This window comes from Microtus pennsylvanicus, chromosome 10 (assembly GCF_037038515.1).
Source record: "Microtus pennsylvanicus isolate mMicPen1 chromosome 10, mMicPen1.hap1, whole genome shotgun sequence".
Classification (NCBI taxonomy): Eukaryota; Metazoa; Chordata; class Mammalia; order Rodentia; family Cricetidae; genus Microtus; species Microtus pennsylvanicus.
In genome coordinates, this window is record NC_134588.1 from 97052915 (window position 1) to 97073015 (window position 20101).

The following is a 20101-nucleotide window of genomic DNA, read 5'->3' on the forward strand; positions in this document are numbered from 1 at the left end:
TCTAGGTCCCTAGCAGGTCCTCAGGTGACTCCCTCCTCCTTCCTTGTGGTCCTGGAAGCTATCTACTTCCTGTTTACACATCCTCCTTCCTCATGTCCTTGGGTGACATTTCCTGCCTGCTTGCCTGTGTCTCTGTCCAGCTCCCTATGGCTGGCTCTCCTGGTTCTCATTTGCACAGCCTGATCTTCCCACTCTTACATCTGCTGAGACTCACATGGCCAAGCTGGAGACAGTTGCACCCCCTCCCCTCGGCCTCCTGACCACAAGGAGCTTATTCTGCAATTCCTTATAGAAATCACAACTTTTAATTAATCACACATTCTCAGTTTTTTTTAAGGACTCTTCTATTCTTAACAGAAGCCAGCCAGTGTCTTGACACCTTTCCCAGAGCTGGAGCTTAGACTCCCAAGATCCCCATGAAGATAACATCCATGGGACTGGGGCTGTACACTCTGAAGTTCCTGGCCACACAGGTCAATTCTGACACTCTTGCTTCAGAGGAACAAGCAACTGGATTATTATCTTTCCTGAATGAAATACACCACCTCCCTTATCTCTCTTACTTATTTTAAGAATCTGGAAATCATTCAGGCCCCTCTGTTCATCCCTTTCGTGTGATGGAGTGGAGGTAGCTCTTAAACTGTCCCTTCTTCCTAGTTCTTTTTTCCTTTCCCACCTCACTAAAAACAGCATCACAACAAAACTTTCCTCAGCTGTGTTTGCATGTGAAGTTCATTCTCTTTCATGTGCCCCCTGCAACATTTTCTTTGGTTAATGTACTGAGTGATGCCGCCATCATGACAAATAGGTCCTGGAACCTCTCCATTGTCCCGGTTAGACATCTCATGCCTACTTTACAGTCCGTCTCCATTCCCATCCCAAGTCCCAAGCAACACCATGCTACTCTGACTTTGTAAGTTAGCCCTCTCTGAACGTTTTAGACAATGGGGTCATACAGCATGTGACCTCTTCTTCCTGGTTGCATTCACGAGGCTCCACAGTCTTATGGTTCACCAGTGTCACAGCATCTATGATTCTTCATTCATTTTAATTGCCAGATTGGTATTCCATTGTGTGACTGTGTCACGGTCTGTTCATCAGGTGAGGGCATTGCAGGTGTTTCCATCTTTGGCTACTCATGCACAATGCTGCCTAGAACTTCTGTGGACAAATACCTAAAGACCAACTTTTAGGGGCGGGTACTGGAGTGGATACTTAGTGGAGCTGATGGACATATAATAATTTTGCATCTAGCTTCTTGAAAAACGGTCAAGCTGTTTTCCAAAGTGGTCTCACTAATTCACATCAGACAGCCCAAGTGTTCTCATCAGTCCACAGTCTTGCCCATGCTGCCCTTGACTGTCTCTTGGATAATGGTTGCTTTAGTGTGAAGCCTAGCTCATGGTGGCTTTGGTGTTTCCTTTTCTGAGCGGCAATAATGCTGAATGTCTCCACACGCTTAGGAGCCCGTCTTTGGGTTAGGTTGCTTTCTAACCACCAAATTGGAACCTCCCCACTTTCATTCCCTACTATTTCCCAATCCAAAGTGCCTTTTAAAACACTGCCAGCTCAAAGGGATGCTGTGTCCTCAACATAGACTATCACTTACTCAAACCCCCTTAGTTTTCCATTGCCTAAAGTTAAAACTGCTGAACTCAATGTTTGAAATATGGGCTCTATTTTGTCCCCCCTCCCTCCCTTCCTCCCTCCCTCCCTCCCTCCCTCCCTCCCTCCCTATCTTCCTCCCTTTCACACTTCTGCTTCCTTCTAACATGGCCTCAGGTTCATATGTAACCAGGCCGACCCTGAACCCCTAGTCCTCCTGCCATCGCCTTCCAAGTGCAGGTGTCGCAAGCACGCCCCACACTGACCTCAGGGCTTCCTTACTGCAAACAGCGACACATGGGATGCTGTGGTACTTTTTCCTGTGCTCCTCAGTGGCACAGCCCGAGGTTGCCAGATTCCAGCACCCGAGGTTGGCAGGCTGAGCCCTCACCGCCCCACCTCTTTTACTCTTTTAGACAGCCATACGGCAATTGCTCATAGACCTCTCCTGAATCTGAATTTGGGGCTGAAGTCAAGGCTTGGAATAGGGCTGGGAGTATACCTCAGGGGTAGGACACTTGCTTAGCTCAGGAAAACCTAGGTTCCATCCCAAGAACTGGAGGAAATGAAAAGATTTGGAATTTAGCACAAAAGGAACTTCTAAGAATAAAATAATGAACTATTGAAACAATATTCTAAGAGTGGAAAGCCTTCTTAGGCTCACAAGATAACGATTCTTCTCTCCCACTACAGTAGTGACCAAACACACAAATTAAAATCAGCTTGGCAGCCCACACATGATCATATGGTCCCAGAACACCAGTCGATCATATGCAAATATTGTCTGCATATTCATCAAGATGCCACACGGACAGTGGAAGCTGCTTTAATTATCTTTCAAGGAGAAACCCAGCCGCCGCTGGCACACGCACTCTGCTGGCTCTGCTGGCATCTTGCTGCCTGGACTGATATGGAAATTAGTTCAAAGGAAAGATATTAAAAAGGAGTGGAATCTGTTATAGTCTGTGTGCTGTGTAGCAATTAGGAGTTGCAGGGCTGATTTGGGGTTTTTATTTCTGACTTGTAGTTTTAGACTCTCAAAAATGCCATGGCATCACATATTTTGACTATAAATTTTATGAGCCATTCATCTTTGAGATATAAACAAAGGAGACGCTAAATTGGATGCTCTGAAATATAAAAGCCCATGAAGCATTCCCAAAGAAGTTATGTGCATATGATAATTAAACGGGAAGGAAGGTGGATTACGAACTTCATTCTCATTCAGAGAGTGGACTTGAATTCTTGTATTTGTATTTTGTGGTCACAGAGGGACCAGAGACACTGCTTCTCACCCAAAGGTACCAATGGAATCAATTAATTATTATTCATAGAAGTTTTGGGCTGTTATAAGCCAATATGTGATTTTATCCCTAAAATAAGGGTATTTAAAAACAAGTCAAGTCCTGAGGAAATACTACCAACGTCCTCGACTGTGAAGAAGTGAGAAACATCCCGTCCACTTCAACTCTTCTCCTTTGCAAAGGTTTATTTGTGTTCATTGGGATTCTTTAATTTAATAGGAAAAAAAATTATAGCTAGTCTCCACAGGCTGAACATCATAGAGAAACCCCTGAAACTATGTAACAATCTCGGCTGGTGTGTGGCTCAGTGATAGAGCCCTTGTCGGGTGTGTGTGAGGCCTCGGTTTCACTTCCAGCACAGGGGATGGGGGAGCATGGAAACCCGGAACAGAGTCAGCCACGGGAAGTTGCCTCGGAGACTGCATTAAGTTTCCTTATATCTTTAACTGGGTTAAAGCATCCTTGAACCCTGAGACAGAGAAGGTCTCCAAAAGGTCCAGAAAAAATGACGTGGAGATGGTGACAGAGCTGGGCAGAAGTTTTACCTGCTACAGGGAAGTTGAGCTCAGTGTCAAGTTCAAGACACTTGGAAAGCTTGTAGGGCTCTCTGCAGAAACCCCAGAAGGACCACATTTTAGGGACGAAGAACAAGCAGCGGTACAAAGAGCTGTTTTCATTAAGTGTAAGGGAAACAATGAAATAGAACTACCCTAACGAAGGAGGGGTAGAATGGAATTATTCTGTTAGAGTATTTAAACAAAACACACAAATTTAAATAACTATGCATGCATACATACATACATACGCACACGCACGCATGCGCATGAACACTCACGCACGCATGCGCATGAACACGCACAGAGGACATGTCCTCCAAGTGGCTGAACAGTGGAAGCAAGAGCTAGTGAACTTAATAAGAGAACAACTGAGACAATGTGACCTAAAGTTAGCTAAGGTGAGTCAGTAACTCGTGTGTCACGACCACGGAGCATAACAACAACACACACATTATTGGAGTCCAGGAAGAACAGAATGGGGCAGTAAAAGGATTTGAATAAATAGTGGCTGAAATCGAAATGTCCCAAATTGGGGGGAAATTTTTGTAGATGAACTTTGTGATCAATTGAATAAAAAATGTCCCCCCATAGCTCATGTATTTGAATAATTGATCCCTAGTTGGTGGCTCCCTTTGGGAAGGTTACAGAGCCATTAGGAGGTGACCTTGCTGGAGACAGGACTTCACTGGGGTGGGCGTTGAGGGCTTATAACCGGCTGGACTATTTTCTCTCTTTCTCTGCTTCCTGTGTATGAATGAAATGTGGGTTGTCAGTCTCATGCCACCTGTCTCCCCTGCCTGTCGCCAGCCTTCCCCCTGAGGATGTACTCTAAGCCTCTGGAACGATGAGCCGACATGATCCCCCTTCTCTCTGGTCGCCTTTGTGGGGTATTCTATCACAGCAGCAGAAAAGTGACTAATACTGACTGTCAGGTTCCAGAAATCCAGCAAACCCCGAGCAGGAGGAACACAGATCATATCCAGGAGTATCCCGAGACAAGAAGATAGAAAGAAAAAGGAACCCATGCCACCCATGACAGTGGCAGCTCACCTCTAACCAGAAAGAGGGCAGAGGACCATTCTAAAGGGCCAAAAGAAAAGCCCCGGAGAGAATTCTATATCTGGTTAATCAAGTCCTTAAACAGAGAGGTAAGGCAGATAAGTAGACCCAGAGACAATTTGTTGCCACGAGTTCTTTGCTACAAGAATTGCTAAAGGAGGGGCTGGAGAGATGGGTTGCTGGCTGCTCTCGCAGAGGTCCTTGGTCCAGTTCCCAGCACCCACAGGGCAGTTCACAATCCGCAGCTCCAGTTCCGGTAACTGTGGTCTCTGCAGGTACCAGGTGTGCACGCCACACACACACACACACTGGCCAGACACACACACACACGCCACCCACCTACCCCCTCACCCCCACCCCCCCACATCCTGGCCACACCCCTCAACACAAACACACACACACACTGGCCCACATGCACGCACACACACAGACACCCTGGCCACACACACACATCCTGGCCACACACACACTGACCCACATGCACACATACACACGCACACACACACACACACACACACACACACACACACACACTGGCCCACATGCGCATGCACACACACACCGGCCACACACCCCAGACACACACACACACACACACACACATCCTGGCCACACACAGACTGCCACCCCCCACTGGCACAACCACTTCTACACAGAAAATGAAAACAAGTAAATTTTAAAAAAGAAAGAAATGCTAAGGGAAGTTCGTTCTCCAGGCTAAAAGAAAGGAATTCAATTGGAATTTTAGTTCGTGGGGTGGGGAGAATCCAGACATGCAAAAACTAGGTCAACACATTAAAAAACCCCATATTTTCTCAGTTTCATGGAAAGACAGATTTGTCAAAACATAAACGATCATATTGTGGATTTTACAATGTGTATATTTAAATCATCAGCCCGAAGGACAGAGGTAAAATGGAAATGGCCTGCTGAAGTGTACATTTTAGTGAATTCTGCAATGTTACCTCTGAACAGCCCGCGCTAAGTCAGAAATTCATATGAGTCATTAGAGCTAGAAACCCAGTCGAGGGATGAGAGAATATGAAGACATTATTCAATTAACAAGAAAGGCAAGCGGAAGGGAGGAATGTAAGACAGCAAAATAGGAAACAGACCCATGCGAACAGTAACAGGAAACCCAAAACCCATGTTAAGCCAAACACAAAAGACATACGAATTCTGTAGACAAAAAATTCAAGATCAATCAAAACTGATCTGTGGTGATGGGAAATCGGTACAGCGATTGCTAATGGTTAACGGGGGTGGGGGACTGCCTGGGAAGGGGTGAATTTTTTTCATTGAGAAGAATTTATATCTTAATTGGGTACTCATGAAATTTTACACTAAAAAATTACGCATTTCACTGTATGTAGATTTTACATCAACTCTCTTGAGGGGACCGCCAGCTTTAAAATTTCACCAACAGAGGGCGCTCCGAGCCCATCAAACACGTGGTGGGCCGCAGATACTTTGGGACGCACATCAGATCTACACTGGGCTCATCATTCTTCAGGGCGAACCGCGCTGCTCCGCGATGGCTCTCACCCCCCGCCCTCGTCGATACCCCACCTTTCCCACTCGGGGCTTCACGGGCTCGTCCATTTCACCTGGCCACATGCTGCTTTGGGGCTGATAAGCCGCGCGTAGCTAATGGCGACGATATTTTCCGCGGCACCCAGGCAGAATACAGATGTGGCTACAGCCGGCATGTGCTGCCTGGAGGCTACCTGTCCCCCTAAGGTCCTCTGCAGATATGATCGCGTTGAAATTGGAAGTAGGAACGTAATGGAAACTTCCACAGTTTCTCAACATCTTCATTTTGACCTTTTCGCCTTGCTTTGAAGGCTGTGAAATATCCCGGGCGCACTGGCTGCAGAGGGTGGGGGGCGGGGGTGGCTGCACCTTGGAGGCACCGAAGATTCCAGTAGGAAGACAAGATGGGGGCGTTGCCCCAGGGTCCCAGCACCCCAATTGCTGTTTTCTGTCCCCCCTTTCTTGCTTATCCATGTTTCAGAAGGAAGACAGACTAGGAAAGCCCGAAATGTCCCCCTGCCCCCACCTAGCCCAAAGCCAGGTCTTTCCGGGGTGCCGGGATGCCATTACACCACACGTGATCTCCGCGCCCGGCTGGTCCTGCAGGAGGCGTCTCGCGGGGTGTTAATTAAAGGTCACAACAAAATAGACCTGCCGGATCACCAGAAGAAATGTCCTCCCGGGAAATGAAAAATGACACCCCGGAGCAGCCACGTGTGGAGCCCGGCGTACACCGGCTTCCTAAGCTCCGGGGCGCTACGCGGGGTGGGGGGGGCGGGAATCAGACAGAGGGCGACAGCTGGGTGCTCTGGAGATCTCACAGGTCCCTATGCTCGCAGGCTAACGCGCAAGGGGACGAGGGGACTGATCCCAACCCGAAGGCCCGGGCAGCTCGCGCCACACCCCCTCTCCAGGCCCGCGCAGTCCTCCCGCGCGTGTGCGGTGCCGCCAATCCCTCAGTTTCCCCAGTCCGGCAGCTGCGCGCTGGATCCCTGGTTCACCTGTGCGGGTCTCGTGAGGTTTCCCCCATCACTAACAGGGGTTTGGGCCAGAGGGCGGGCGGGGGCTGAAGGCTCCCGGTGCCCAGGCAGGGGTCCGAGGAAGAAGGAACCCCTGGCCGGCTGGGGCTGAGAGGGCGATTCAAGGAAAGGTTTGCCAAGCAGGTCTGGGAGAACAAAGGGCGGGGGGTTGGCCCCGGCCTGTTTGCGGACTTGTTTGTGACTCAATCCGTTTTGCACGGCGTTTCAAAGGCAGACCTGCACGCCTTGCCAGGAGAGACCAGCCCCCGGGGGGGCGGGGAGGCGGGGAAGCTCCCGCGCCGCATTTCCGCGCAGCTCTACCGGCTTGGAGCTGCAGGCTCGCACGGCGGGTAGCACCGGAGCCCCCGGCCGCGGGCCCCTCGCCAGCAACTTCCCCCCGGGAGCCAGATTTACGACCCCACCCCCGCCCCGGCTGCGCCTGGCGATACCAGGCCCGAGCGCCGCGCCGTAAATGGATCGCGGCGGTCGCGGCGGCGGCGGTCGGGCGGGCTCCGAGGCGGCAGGTTCGCGGTCCCCTAGGCTCCGCGCTGAGCCCGGGTGCACACGCGCGTCCTGATCGCGGGCTGCTCGCCGGCCGCGCACAGCCGCCCTCTCCCTGCCCTGCGCGCAACTGTCAGGAGAAAACGGGCCGGCGCATATTGGCTCGGCGACACGCCGAGGCTCCTCCCCGAGTCTGGATCCTTATATTTTGGGAGAATTTCTTTGAACTCAGTTAGCGAGCTCGGGGAAGGAGGCAAGTTCCCACCGCCGGCTCGGCTCGGCGAGGGCTCGCCCACCTTCCCTGCAGCCGCCTTGCGCCCTCGCCATCGTCCTCCCTCTCGGCCCAGCTGGAGGAGAACGCGCTGGCCGGGCGAAGGAAAATGCCAGCGATCTGGATGTGGCGGTGAAGAGAGGACGCGTGGCTAGAGGAGGCAGAGAGATGAGGAAACCCATTATTTGAGAACCACCAGGCGCTCCAACCCTTCCTGCAAATTGGTGCTATCACTTCTGGGGTCCATTTGCTTTTTCTCTTCCCAACCCACCATTAAGAAATCTTGACTTGAGGACCAACCCCTACCACGAGGGGGGACGCTTTCTGGGTTGGCAAACCTTTTGGATGTAGCCTTGTGGGAACATTTAGACCCTTTCCTCTGGAAGAGCCACCATGAATTCGGTAGCTGGAAATAAAGAGAGGCTTGCGGTCTCCACCAGGGGCAAGAAATACGGGGTAAGTTGTGGCGGCGTCCACGCGGAGATGCGTTCCCGGGGACCCATTGGGGCGGGTGTCCTCCGCTGCCCGGGAACCGCCGGCGGGCTCACGGCCCCCAGCTCTCGGGTGGCACTGGCGTCTCCACCGGTGGGGCCGTGCATGCGTGGAGGTGGGTCTGCGGCTCGCCTGGCTCTGGGAATTTCTTTGGTCCCGGTTCCTCCCTTTCCCTGCACCGGTAACTTTTGTAGTATTGGAGGCAGAGTTAAACCGAAGGGAAGCGTTTCCCAGGAATCCCTCTGCGGTTCCCTGGGCTCGCTGCCCGGGAGCGGGGAGCTCCTTTCATTTACCGGCGGGACCCGGAGCGCTATTCTCCGAATGAGTAAATACCTAGAAGTCACAGTCACCCACCCCTTGGATATGGTGTTCCAGGACCGTGCATCTAGGACTTGCTGGGGGCGGGTACCGGATTTGAAAGAGCGGAGCTTTGGATTTTTGGGTGTTCTCGCAGAAACCGAAGGACACCCAAACACCCCAAGCCCTTCTACTGACTCCCGGAGGAATGGAGGAGAACCTGCGCGCGGTCACCCTGGGGAGGGTGCGTGGGGCAGGACTCGTCTAAGGACAGGTCACTTGAGGGATGGAGCTAGATGGAGGGCAGGTTCGCAGCAGTGCAGGCAGGACGGCTGTCCCCAGCCCTCCAGGCTCAGCTCGGGGACCGGTGACCCCGCAGGGCCTGACGTTGCACGTCTCTCCGGCAGGTGAATGAAGTGTGCTCGCCCACCAAGCCCGCCGCGCCCTTCTCCCCAGAGAGCTGGTACCGCAAGGCGTACGAGGAGTCTCGCGCAGGGAGCCGGCCCACCCCCGAGGGCGCGGGTTCTGCGCTCGGCTCGTCCGGTACCCCGTCCCCGGGCTCGGGCACCTCGTCCCCGAGCTCCTTCACTGGCTCCCCGGGTCCTGCATCTCCGGGCATCGGTACCAGCTCGCCGGGCTCCCTGGGCGGCTCACCGGGCTTCGGCACCGGATCTCCAGGCTCGGGCAGCGGCGGCGGCTCCTCCCCCGGCTCAGACCGCGGCGTCTGGTGCGAGAACTGCAACGCCCGCTTGGTGGAGCTGAAGAGGCAGGCTCTCAAGCTGCTGCTGCCGGGACCCCTCCCGGGCAAGGTGAGCCACTGAGGGGTGCTTTGCGGGGAGCTGCGCCCCAGTCTATGATGCTGCCTCGGGGTGTCCTGGTGTAAGGTTCCGCACCTGGCCTGGTGGCGCAGGGGGATGCCCCCAGCGGGTTTGCCCTGCTGTTCTCCCTACCCTCCTCTGCCATCCTGCAGCAGCTTCTCAAAGGGGGCGGTAAGAGTTGAGGGTTCCCTTGGTGGCCTGTTTGTGGTGGCTCTACCTTCTAAGCACCACAGAAACACTTTTTCCAAAGCCGGCATTTTCCCCTTAACACTCCATGTGTCTACGTGAGGAGGATTAAGAAGTGGCTTGCTGTAAGAGCCAAGATGTATCCTGACCTGCTCCTGGGCTCATTTAATAAGCACATTGGTTCTTCCCTAGCAACCCTGTCTGCGTGGTGTGACGGGCCCGGAGCCCCCAGAGTGGGACACAATGCAGTGGTATTTGCACAGTTGGGTCCAAGTACTATCACATGATAATATTTACTCTTCCACTTCAAAGGGTTTTTATCAGTGGTTAGAGAGACACATCAAGAAAACAGTGGATTGCTGTGGAGGCTGACAACACTGCTTAATGGCATTTTCAGGGTTTTTTTTCTGTGACTTTCTGAAATGAAATATTGTGTGATTTCGAATAGTGGAGTTTAGGAGTAACCGCATCCGCTTGCTTCATCTGCTTATCCAGATACACACACGGATGTTTTCTACACCAGGGTTCAATTACACAGACACCCACAGACTGTTGTAAAATTTAAAATGTGAAAAAGCACCCCTGGGAGAATTGGTTTTTTGAATCTAGAAATTATCTCAAGAATAATTAACTCTGGGTTCTTTGGCATTTTTGTAGTTCCGCCGTTAATCTTCCAGGACACTGCAAGAGTAAATCTCAGGATGAGACGCCTTCCTCAGTCTTGCATGCCACACTGCCCCGATTTAACGCCTTTCCCCATCCACAGACTTATTTGCTGTTTCATCAATATTCCTTGATTTCCTGCTCACTTCGAAGTTGAAGACAGCAGGTCCACGTGGAGGCCATCTCACTGAGTGCACACTGAGTTCCTCCTCTGACGGACTCACAGGCCACCGTCTATTCACATCTGTGCTGAGCGTTGTGAAGAACGGGGTGTAGAACAGGGTGGGAGAGACTCTGGTGCTTGAGGTGATGGTATCTGATATGTGTAATCCTAGTAAGTCACAGGCCACCAAAATTATCTGAGCATTCTTGAGGGCGCATGCTCACAAGGGGCTCTTTGTGTTGTTGTTCGAACACTCCTCTTGGGCAAAGCAAAGAAGCACCAACTCTTGTCCTGAAAAGGGAAGGGGTGAAGGGGCACGGACAGGAAGAAACAAAGATTGAAGCGTAACTGCATGCTTGGTGATTTACGGGGTTGTGTGATAGACTCGGCCTCCGGTTCTGCTGAAGCCACTTGAAAAAATTCACTTAACACTGCTTAGGAGGGAGTGCAATTTTAAGCGCTGATTTCATTTATTGGTTGAAATAAAAGTGATGTTGAGAAACCGGTCATAGCAGAGGGAGGTGGTGCTCCCGATGCAGTCTTGGGCATGCCAAGCCTTGGTGTTCTGCTGACCCAGGGGCATTGAGAGGAGCCCGAACATCACACATGGTTGCCTGAGTTGCATCAAGACACAGATATCATGAGGTCCAAGGGAGCTTGCAGGATTTAGCCAGGGATAGGATGCTTTGGGGTTAGCTTGCTGCTAGTAAGTGAGATATAGAGTCTTAATATCAAGTGCCCATGGATTATGTTTGAGAAGGATAGCTTTAAGGGTGTACATATGTTAGGCATTGTCTCCCTCTAATTAGGTGCAAAGTCTTTAATGTCTTTGCAGCATGTTTGTCAAACAAATGCCGTGTTCTCTGGGGCCCTATGTGTGGGTCCTGTCCATTGGAGACAGGCATTTCTTCTTCTCAGTGCAATGTTCCTGAGCAAACTGTGGACCTCTGCCCTGGAGGCACTGAAGGGGTTAAGTCTCAGTAGAACAAGGGACGTCAGTGTGACCCCCCCCCAACGTGTAATTTCCCCTAGAGAACAAGAGTCTGGGAAGATAAAGACTTATTTTTGAGGGGTAATTAGCAAAACTCATCTTTGTAATTCACGTAAAAGATGCTCAACTGTATTTGGGGGATATTTTCACAGAGTACTGAACTGTGTTGGGTGGTGTGAAACTCTTTATACATAACCATTCAGAAGTCGGAGGCAGAAGAGCCTGCCCTGGAATCTGCTACTTCAGGATGGATTTGGCCTGGGTTCTTTTTGCAATATTAGTGAGTCGTTTTTCTCATTTTAAAAATATAATGTTTTAATTAATTCTTTAGGATGTCATCTTATTTTTAGATTTTCCATTGATACAACAGTGATAAACAGTGATTTGGATTGTTGGATGTCACAAGGAAAGGTTTGAAAAGTGCACCCATTCTTCAGAGAAAGATACAAGGTTGACATTCACCTAAGTGACCCTATCCTTGAGATTTATGATTTATACAACTTGAGGTTTTGGTTGAAAGGTGTTGCCCATGTTCAGGTTCTAATTTGATGAGTTCACTTCGTAAACACTGCGCTGTCACGTGACTTCCCTCCCTGTGTTCATTTCCGGGTAATAAGCTCTATTGAGTCTCTCTCAGTTTATTTTGGGGACATCTGGGTGAGGAGAAGTGATGAAGCATTAGACAGTCTCTGCAGGATCATATGGTTGTCCCCCACATTGAAGACTGGCTTTGGTGCTTCTAGAGTTCCTGCCTGAGTCTGAGCATTCTTGAGAGTTGTGTGGCCGCTGGAGGGCTGGGCTTCAGGGTAGACCAGTTGTATGGCCACTGAGGGCTGGGCTTCAGGGTAGACCAGTTGTATGGCCACTGAGGGCTGGGCTTCAGGGTAGACCAGTTGTATGACCACTGAGGGCTGGGCTTCAGGGTAGACCAGTTGTATGGCCACTGAGGGCTGGGCTTCAGGGTAGACCAGTTGTATGGTCACTGAGGGCTGGGCTTCAGGGTAGACCAGTTGTGTGGCCACTGAGGGCTGGGCTTCAGGGTAGACCAGTTGTGTGGCCACTGAGGGCTGGGCTTCAGGGTAGACCAGTTGTATGGCCACTGAGGGCTGGGCTTCAGGGTAGACCAGTTGTATGGCCACTGAGGGCTGGGCTTCAGGGTAGACGAGTTGTATGGCCACTGAGGGCTGGACTTCAGGGTAGACGAGTTGGGTGGCCACTGAGGGCTGGGCTTCAGGGTAGATCAGTTGTATGGCCACTGAGGGCTGGGCTTCAGGGTAGACCAGTTGTATGGCCACTGAGGGCTGGACTTCAGGGTAGACGAGTTGGGTGGCCACTGAAGGGCTGGGTTTCATGGTAGACCATTAAGTGACTGGCATGTGACTGGGTAAACCGTGTAAGTAGTGGCAATGTTGACAGAGGCGAGAAGTGTGGAGAGAAAGAATGTGGTGGGTGATGGTCTGAGCTTTCTAGAGAGGCGATCAAGAGCAGCGGTAGATTGTTGCTGGTTATTTCAAGACTCTGGGAGTGAAAACTGTGCTCTGAATTCATCTTCTCCACAGCAACTTACCTGGGCAAGGTCGTAAAGCCTTCTGATTGACTTTTATTACCGCAGGAGGAAAGTGCTTGCCGGTTTATAGCCTTTCTCTATCTTTTAGACTTTTTAAGTGGAAGTGCTCAGATAAAACAAGAGTGGGGTTGTGGAAAGGAGTTGGGACTTTAAGTGAAGATGGTCCCTTCCCCCACTGCCGTGTTTCACTGTGTACATATAAAACATTTCCTCAGTCGTGGTGAGAGTACCTTTCCTGTTTTATAGACAGTCAAGGCACTGAGCCAGGCAGAGGGGCCAAGGAATGAATCTCTCCCTTTTTTGAGCTAACCTAGATCATTCTGATAGCGGTGACAGAACTTTTGAATCTACTGTGGAGAGCCCACGAAACATCAGCCTGAAGAAATTCCCTGGAGTAAGCGCGAATGCTCCAGGTTGGGCGAAGGTTATCGGATATCTGCTCATTTCCATACCAATAAAAGAAAATCTCCTAGGTAAAAGGAAGGTCCAGAGCTGTGGTCCTATCTGACTGTTTTCTTCAGTCGCATGTTCTGAGTCCATCTATGCCCCAGAAATATCAGCAAGATTAGCCAGACGCCCTGAAGAGAGTGATCAGGAATCAGAGAGATGAAAGAAAAGAATGTGTGTCAGGGGTTACAAACACCAACCGTGGGCTCTAAATAGCCAGAGCCCGTGGAAGTCTAGACTTGGGAAGACATAAATAAATATTTCTGTATTTTGCCAGTTCCAAAAGAGGAAGGAGGAGTATGAAAAATAACTCTATTCCAAAGTCACACACGCACACACCCAAAGCCATTGTAGTATACAGTATAGATAAAATAGACTTTACATTTAAAATATTTACTAAATTTTGAAGGAATTTTGGGCAACATTCCCTTACTCTAAGAACACATCTTTAAAAAGCATCTTTAGAATACTGTTAATTTTGAAAGTATTTTAAAAATGTTTCCTTATTGGGGGCTGGAAAGATGACCCAGTGTTTAAGAGCACCGGCTGCCCCTTCCACAGGATGGGGCTTCATTTCTCAGGACCCTCAGGCTGACTCAGAACTGTCTGTAACACCAGTTCCAGGGTCCCCAGACTCTTCTGACCCCTGTAGGCACAAGGCATGCAAGTGACACAAGACATACAGGCAAACATTTTTCTTGTTTTCAAGAATTTCATATATGTGTACTGTATAATATGACCTTACTTACCTCTCATTACCCTCCAACTCTCTGCCTCCCCCAAAGTAATCCCATCCCAAATTCATGTCCTCTTTAGTTTTCTGACCACCACTAAGTTCAGTCAGCGCTGCCCTTATGTGTGTGGTGGGGGTGGCCCTCCACCAGAGCCTCGGGAACCTACCAGCTGCCACATTCTTGACAGAAAGCGAAGAATGGTTCTCCCTCTCCCAGCAGCTACCCGCTGCCGACAGATGCTCAGTGTGTGGCGGAGCCTCCAGAGCGTCTGTCCCAGCTGATACCTGGGTGTCAAGTGTCTTGGTCTTGTGCAAGTGACCGCAGCTGTGAGTTCAATGATTGGGACAGCCATGCCATCTCTGGAAGACAGCATTTCACAGTGCCCCTCCTCATCTTCAGGCTCTTTGAAATAAAACAACAGCTGAGATATAACAGTGGTAATGAACAAAAATCCTACAGCATTTATCATTTAAAAACTGAGCCATCTCCGGAGTTTATAAAAGCATTCCCAGTGGAGACAGACGAGCCATAATTTCTTCCTCAACTGCATTTCGTTTTGCCGGACTTTTAAGTGTGGAACTAACACGGTCAGTTTTTGTAGGGATTTAATTTGTCTGAAAAACTCCCTGACCAGTAATCATTTCTTCCCTACTCTTCATAGACAAGACAATTGCATTAGAAATGAGTGATTTTTAAATGGCGAAGGCTGGCAGTTTGGCAGCTTTTGGAATGATTAGGGCAATCAAAGTTTAGGTCGTATCCATTGCTCTTGGGTGAATACCCAGTGAGGGTTTGCTGTTTGAGCATGTTCAAGTTTCCTGGGTTTTCAGATGGCAGCTTTAATCCTTGGGGATCAGGAAGCTGGAAATAAATGTTGTCAAGATCCCGAGGAACTATTTGAGTTGTGGCCTAATGGGCGTAGGGGAGTGATGTTGGAGCACTTGGAGGGGTCATGGCCGCTCTTCTACCTTCACCTTGTTGATCTGCTGAGGCTCCATCCTCCAAGGAAAGGAGACTGTAGCTGGACACTTGGCCACAGACGTGGAGCACTAGCCTTCCCTGCCTGATCCTCAGAGATACAAGTCAGCTCAGAGATACAAGTCATGTAGGGTTCCTTTCCCTTTTTGTTGTCATTTACCCTTGTCTGGTCGTAGGCACGCTTTCTTACCTTCTACCCTGTTGAGTGGCCCCATTGGGTCGAGGAACACTCTATAGAAGAGCGCTCAGTTGCTCTTTCTCGCTTCTGGGCACCCATTTGAAGGAGCCCATCTTTATGTATGCTGGTGGAGGTGCTGAAGGGTGGGATACATCTGTGTTCCTGAGTTACATTTGGGTATTTATCAAAATACCGTGTCAGCCTGCACCTGGCTATTGTCTTTGGACTTTCTCCAGAACCTCTCTGGAGAAAAATGGCCTTTAAATCCTGAGTAGAAAGGCATCTGTCATGAGGGAATTAGCTTTATTTCCTTAACTCATTTTTATTCTTTTTGTTTTTTAAAAAGTGCTTTATTTAGCCCAGGTTGGTTTTGAACTCACTATATAGCTAAGGGATATTCATTCCTATAAAACAGTAAGACGTGTGACCAAGCTTTTCTTGTTTTAATGCTTAAAATGGTGTCGAATTGGTGCACAGGAAACAGAAAAATAAGCAATATAAAGTCCGGGAATGAATCTGAGTGCAACTGAAAATTTGGTTTATTATATATAGTAGTGGCATCTTTAATCAGTGGTAGGAAGATGGGTGTTTTGATAAAAGTCTGGGAACATCTCAATAGATAAATATTTGGGCAAACATAAAATTGATCTATGCTGTTCATTATATACCCAGAAGATCACGCAATGGGCCAGAGAACTAAACGCTAAATACCGTATAACTGCACATAGACCCACTGTCTCAGCGCTCTACAAGCAAATGTCCTACAGTAGTGTCCGTTTTGTCTTGTGTTGTGTCCATGTGTGGGCGTGGCTGAGGGCCAGAGGTCGTGTTGGGTGTCTTCCTTAGCCTCCATTCTACTTCATTTTCGAGTCAGGGTCTCTCAATCCAAAGCTTGTAAGTTCTCGACTGACACTGGCCAGCAAACCCCAAGGCACTCTGCCTCTCCAGGCCTGGGATTACAGGACATACCACTGGGCCTGCATGTTTTATAGGGGTGCTGGGGTCAAACTCGGCTCCGGGTGCTGTATGACAGCATTCTCCTGACTGAGCCATCTCCCTAGCTCCACTGCATTGCTTTTTAAAACTAAGGAACAGCTATCATAATCTACCAAGTGCTTTTAATGCAAATTATCAGCATTGATGGCTTGGTGATGAGCTCTCCTTGAATTCCTGTTATAACGTCTGATCGTAACGCATGATTCAACTTGATAATTTATTATTTATTGTTTTTTCTTTGATGTGCATATACCAATAATAATTTCTGATTCTTATTCATGTACCAGTATAGGATCAGAGCATATTATAAATAAAATATGAAAAATATTAAAATTGCAGCCTGGGGCAATACACAGTTTGCGGTGAGAGACAGACACTGCGAGAGTCACACTGCAGCACATCGAGAGCAGAACTTGAGTTGTGCAGGGAGCTTAGGGGATGGGGTGGAGATGGCTGTAGAGAAATGAGTTGACTATGGACACACTGAAGCAGAGATGTTCCAGGTAGAAAGAAGGGCGTGAGGGGGCTATGCATGCCAAGTACACTGGAGGACTTACGCAGTGCATCATTAACTATCACTATATGTGTGTGAGCATGTATGTGTGTGTGCGTGTGTGTGCCTGTGCATGTATGTGTGTGCGTGTGTGCATGCGTGTGCATGCGTGTGTGCATGTGTGTGAGCGAACAGGTTGGGGAAGTGTTAGACAGGGAATGGGGGCCTGTGTGAAAAAGAACCAGGACTTTCTCGGCAGGCAGTGGCACTCATTGGAAGGTGGCAGGAGGGAGCTGAACTATCAGGTGTGTATTGTGAGAGAGGGTAGATTGAGACAGTGTCCTGGAGTCCCACTAGGGAGGCCCTCACAGTGGCATGAGTGACATCATGTAGACTGAATTGAAGTGGTAGCAAAATGAATGAAATATTAGGAAAGACCCGGTAGATCCTATGTAGAAATCCATGATGGATGGGGGGGCTAATGTAATGGACAGGAAATACTCATTCTCCATTCATCAGATGGATTAGATGGGCATAGGGATTATATTAATGGGGGTGGGAGTGGCTATGCGCAACAAAATTATTTGAGTTCTTTAGAGCCTGAGATTCAGTGGTCCAGTGGGCCTAGCTAGGGTCTCTGGCAGGGGTTTGGAGGTGGAGACATGGATCTGAGAGCTGGCACCATGAAAAAGGCAATGGAATGCACAGATGGTGTGACCTCCATGACAGATGGTGTGACTCCATGACTGACAGATGGGGTGACTCCATGACAGATGGAGTGACTCCATGACTGAAGGTGGTGTGACTCCATGACTGAAGATGGTGTGACTCCATGACAGATGGAGTGACTCCATGACTGAAGGTGGTGTGACTCCATGACAGATGGTGTGACTCCATGACTGAAGATGGTGTGACTCCATGACTGAAGATGGTGTGACTCCATGACAGATGGAGTGACTCCATGACTGAAGATGGTGGGACTCCATGACAGATGGTGTGACTCCATGACTGAAGGTGGTGTGACTCCATGACAGATGGTGTGACTCCATGACTGAAGATGGTGTGACTCCATGACAGATGGAGTGACTCCATGACTGAAGATGGTGTGACTCCATGACAGATGGTGTGACTCCATTACTGAAGGTGGTGTGACTCCATGACAGATGGTGTGACTCCATGACTGAAGGTGGTGTGACTCCATGACAGATGGTGTGACTCCATGACTGAAGATGGTGTGACTCCATGACTGACAGATGGTGTGACTCCATGACTGAAGATGGTGTGACTCCATGACTGACAGATGGGGTGACTCCATGACAGATGGAGTGACTCCATGACTGAAGGTGGTGTGACTCCATGACAGATGGAGTGACTCCATGACTGAAGATGGTGTGACTCCATGACAGATGGTGTGACTCCATGACTGAAGGTGGTGTGACTCCATGACAGATGGTGTGACTCCATGACTGAAGGTGGTGTGACTCCATGACAGATGGTGTGACTCCATGACTGAAGATGGTGTGACTCCATGACTGACAGATGGGGTGACTCCATGACTGAAGATGGTGTGACTCCATGACAGATGGTGTGACTCCATGACTGAAGATGGTGTGACTCCATGACTGAAGATGGTGTGACTCCATGACAGATGGAGTGACTCCATGACTGAAGATGGTGTGACTCCATGACAGATGGTGTGACTCCATGACTGAAGATGGTGTGACTCCATGACTGAAGATGGTGTGACTCCATGACAGATGGTGTGACTCCATGACTGAAGGTGGTGTGACTCCATGACAGATGGTGTGACTCCATGACTGAAGATGGTGTGACTCCATGACTGAAGATGGTGTGACTCCATGACTGAAGGTGGTGTGACTCCATGACAGATGGTGTGACTCCATGACTGAAGGTGGTGTGACTCCATGACAGATGGAGTGACTCCATGACTGAAGGTGGTGTGACTCCATGACAGATGGTGTGACTCCATGACTGAAGGTGGTGTGACTCCATGACAGATGGTGTGACTCCATGACTGAAGGTGGTGTGACTCCATGACAGATGGTGTGACTCCATGACTGAAGGTGGTGTGACTCCATGACAGATGGTGTGACTCCATGACTGAAGATGGTGTGACTCCATGACTGACAGATGGTGTGACTCCATGACTGAAGGTGGTGTGACTCCATGACAGATGGTGTGACTCCATGACTGACAGATGGTGTGACTCCATGACTAAAGGTGGTGTGACTCCATGACAGATGGTGTGACTCCATGACAGATGGTGTGACTCCATGACAGATGGTGTGACCTCCATGACTGAAGGTGGTGTGACTCCATGACAGATGGAGTGACTCCATGACTGAAGATGGTGTGACTCCATGACAGATGGTGTGACTCCATGACTGAAGGTGGTGGGACTCCATGACAGATGGTGTGACTCCATGACTGAAGGTGGTGTGACTCCATGACAGATGGTGTGACTCCATGACTGAAGATGGTGTGACTCCATGACTGACAGATGGTGTGACTCCATGACTGAAGGTGGTGTGACTCCATGACAGATGGTGTGACTCCATGACTGACAGATGGTGTGACTCCATGACTAAAGGTGGTGTGACTCCATGTCAGATGGTGTGACTCCATGACAGATGGTGTGACTCCATGACTGAAGGTGGTGTGACTCCATGACAGATGGTGTGACTCCATGACTGAAGGTGGTGTGACTCCATGACAGATGGTGTGACTCCATGACAGATGGTGTGACTCCATGACAGATGGTGTGACTCCATGACAGATGGTGTGACTCCATGACAGATGGTGTGACTCCATGACAGATGGAGTGACTCCATGACTGAAGGTGGTGTGACTCCATGACAGATGGTGTGACTCCATGACTGAAGGTGGTGTGACTCCATGACAGATGGTGTGACTCCATGACTGACAGATGGGGCGACTCCATGACAGATGGTGTGACTCCATGACAGATGGTGTGACTCCATGACTGACAGATGGGGTGACTCCATGACAGATGGAGTGACTCCATGACTGAAGATGGTGTGACTCCATGACAGATGGTGTGACTCCATCACTGAAGGTGGTGTGACTCCATGACTGAAGGTGTGACTCCATGACAGATAGAGTGACTCCATGACTGAAGGTGGTGTGACTCCATGACTGAAGGTGGTGTGACTCCATGACAGATGGTGTGACTCCATGACTGACAGATGGGGTGACTCCATGACAGAT